The 3,718-nt window shown below is 43.9% G+C and overlaps 1 pseudogene; it reads left to right on the top strand.

Moving 5' to 3' along the window:
• The first annotated feature begins 386 nt into the window (after positions 1–386).
• LOC102425572 lies at positions 387–953 on the top strand (annotated as a pseudogene).
• Positions 954–3,718: the final 2,765 nt, after the last annotated feature.

The raw sequence follows: 3,718 nt of genomic DNA, 5'->3' as shown, positions 1-3,718 counted from the left end.
CCAAGCTTGGATATGTTCAAACAAATATCAAAGGGTTTTGAGGATAGAAAATTGGATTCAAAATCCTACAAGATGCTTTCAAATTCTAAGGTTCCGTGACTCCATTTCAAAGACAGTTACTTCTTTCCAAGGTGGTCAGAAAAGTCTTCCTGGAGGAATTGGGATGCCCAATCTAGTCTTGGGAGATGGTTGGGATTTTGATGGGTAAGCAAGGGCAAGGAAGGGCATTTCGTGTAGAAGGACTTGCTGGAGATGAGTTCACACAAGGCTGGGAAGTCATTAGAACCAAAATGACAATCTTTCAATGCCTTGGTGAGATATTTAAACAAAGTCTGTTTTTGCAGCCCTTTGCAGACACCATGGCCCGGAGCTGCCCGTGACCAGCCATGGAGAATCCCACCGTGTTCTTCGACAGCACCTTCTACGGCAGCGAGCCCTTAGGCCGCGTCTCCTTTGAGCTGTTTGCAGACAAAGTTCCAAAACCAGCAGAAAACTTCCGTGCTCTGAGCACTGGGGAGAAAGGATTTGGTTATAAAGGTTCCTGCTTTCACAGAATTATTCCGGGATTTATGTGCCTTCACACGCCATAATGGCACAGGCAGCAAGGCCATCTATGAGGAGAAATTTGAGGATGAGAACTTCGTCCTGAAACATACAGGTCCTGGCATCTTGTCCATGGCAAATGCTGGACCGAACACAAACGGCTCCCACTTTTTCATCTGCACTGTCAAGACTGAGTGGTTGGATGCCAAGCATGTGGTCTTCACCAGGTGAAAGAAGGCATGGATATTGTGACAGCCATGGAGCGCTTTGGGTCCAGGGATGGCAAGACCAGCAAGAAGATCACCATTGCTGACTGTGGACAACGCTAACAAATTTGACTTGTGTTTTATCGTAACCACCAGACCATTCCTTCTGTAGCTCAGGAGAGCACCCCTTCACCCCCATCTGCTTGGAATCGTTCTATAATCTTTGTGCTCTCACGCTGTTCATTGGGTTCCATAATTTCCTTACCCTTCCCAGTCCAGCTGGATTGCAGAGTTAAGTTTAGGATTATTAAATAAAAACTAAACAGTTGTCTGTCAAAAAAAAAAAAATCTTTTTACAGGCAAGGAGCTATGGAAGAAGTTTGTACAAGGAAATACAATTCAATTCAGCAGAGCTTCAAGGAAGGTTGCTCAGGCACTTACTTAGGACAAATTAGAAATGGATGAAACTGAAAAAAAAGCAGGGGACTTTGGGGAGTAAGAAAATAAGAACCCAAATTCAGGCAATGATAATAAATAAAAGCTTAGAATCAGAGAAGCTTTGGGGGAAGAAGTATCCACAGGACTTGGTGATTGGTTACATTGGGAAAGAGGCAAAAGGAAAAAAATCAAATGAAAGAATGAAAAGGTTTGCGTCTGTCTGAGAAGAATGGTGTGAGAAGCAGTGCCTTTAAAACAACAGGGTCAGGGAGTGTAATGTGAGAGGCAAGTCACGGTCCCAACATGGGAAGCCAGTTTAAGGAGAACTCTGGCCAAGACGACATCAGCAAGCCGGGTAGTGTCTCACTCTCATCCAGTGGAATATTACCAGCTACTATCTCAGAGGAAATTGGGTTCCTTGATTTTCCAAATGAGCCAAGCTGTTGTGCTGGCAGCCAACACACATGACAGGCACTTAGCCAAGCATAAAGCAACAGGTTTAAAACATGTTAGTGTGCAGATAAACCATCTCCTGCCTTAGCAACCAGCTAAGGGGAATTCACAAAAACAAATGAAAAAGAAACCTCCCAAACTCCAGAGCCATCTACTCTTTATACTGTTGTCTTATATAATAACATGTGTAAATCTATGGTTACCCTCCCCCTCACCGGGAAATAGCACTGAGAGGGATACTTTAAAGCAAAGGCATTTTTTGAGGTAGTTAGTACTTGAGATAATATCGAGGTAAAAACTCTTCAACATAACTTAGGCTCAGTCTACGTAGAAAAAAGTAAATACAGATGCAGAGCTGGTGAATTTGAACAATGTAGAGAACCAGACTGGACGGTTCAGGCTCCTAACGCTGCCTTTTTCCCAACAATGGTTGGTTTTATTTTGTTCCGTTTTGTTTTGCTTGGATTATCTGGACAATTACCTCAACTCTCCATTTCACTCTGGTTCTATAGACATAGTCCTCTAAGTGTTCTATTTTTATCATGTTCCAATAAGAACTGAACACAATAGAGCTCATTGAAATGAGTCTCGCTGAAAGGATTAAGCCAGTTAAAGGGATGTTGCCTGCACATCCTATATTTTCCGTGATGCAGGCAAATGAGCAGTTCTCTGCCCTTGGTCTGCCCTCTCCATTACCAACACTTTCCTCCTTGGAATAAGAGTAAAGCAGAATGAAACATTTAGGCAAATAGTCTTGTGAATAAGGGCAAAAGGGAGCACAACCATCTGGGAAGTACACCTAATTGACCAAAGCATGCAGCCCCCACTTCGCAGCTCTGGAAGTTCCCTGGAAGGCTGGACAGGGTTTCCCCTGCACCATGGCCCTCCCTGAGCAAAGTTGAAATTCAGTGGTCCCCTTCAGGTCTGGGGTCAACTCAAAGACTGTAGCCGAGGCTGAGAGGGTCTCACTGCATCATAAGCTCTGGATACCCATGCGGTCCAGTGGCTGGGAACGGCTAGAAGCTCTGAAGGTAGTTCTCTTTCTTAGCCCTCCTTTGGTCTGGTGGCTTTGGGCTTTGGTTTTCCTCTTCATATAAAAACCACTCTTCCTTTTAAGTGAGCTCGAGACAAACAGCATAGGTGCTGTATGAAATATTACTTTGCAGAAGGGCAGCATTTATTTTATTTGCAGGAAGAGAAATGGTGGTGAAAAGGGATTGAACAGCTTCCAGTCCCAAGGCCTGGACTCCTCCGTAGCCAGGTGCATGGAACTGAAAAACAACTCAAAGAGCATGCTCTGTACCTGCCTTACTACCAGCACAGTCTGTGCTGTGGGAACCAGCACAGACTAAACATTCACACAAATTACTTGAAGATCTTGAAATCCCTGTTCCCCCGGGGGTGGGGACACTGGGGCACTCTAAGCTTACTGGTCTCTCAGCAAAAGGACTTTGCATCATGGGTCATATGTCCAGTGGCCACTTCAGAATGCCTTCCGGCTGGCAATGTGATTGGGAAGGCAAGCACAGGGTTTGTATTTACACTGAGTTTTCATAGCCGTCACCCTGTTTTTATTCAGGATGAATTTTTAAATAAATAAAACTATCACCCTGGCCAGGTGGCTCAGTTGCTTGGAGGGTTGTGGGTTCGATTCCTGTCAGGTCACCCACATAGGTTGCTAGTTCGATCACTGGTCAGGGTGCATAGGGGAAGCAACCAATCGATGTTTCTCTCTCTCCCTTCCTCTCTCTCTAAAATCAACAAAAAACATGTCCTTGGGTGAGGATTGAAAAAAATAAAATAAAATTATCAATGGTTTCTAAAAATGCTTTTATGGAAAATCTGTGTAAGATCACGGAGTCATCAATAGCTCATATTAATAACCACTATGATTGTGTTATTGTTACGATTACTATGTTGTGTTTGTAGAGCTGATGGAGGTCTAGGTTAAAACCTTTCAGAGCCACAGATCCTATCCCGAAAGAGAACTTCAAAAAAATTCCTTGTGAGATGGTGCCCAGATTCCATTTAAAGATATATAAACTTCAGAGAAACGGCTGGTCCGGGAAGGAATCAGT

This window comes from Myotis lucifugus, unplaced genomic scaffold (genome assembly GCF_000147115.1).
Source record: "Myotis lucifugus unplaced genomic scaffold, Myoluc2.0 scaffold_177, whole genome shotgun sequence".
Lineage (NCBI taxonomy): Eukaryota > Metazoa > Chordata > Mammalia > Chiroptera > Vespertilionidae > Myotis > Myotis lucifugus.
This window is presented reverse-complemented; position numbering and strand designations above follow the sequence as displayed.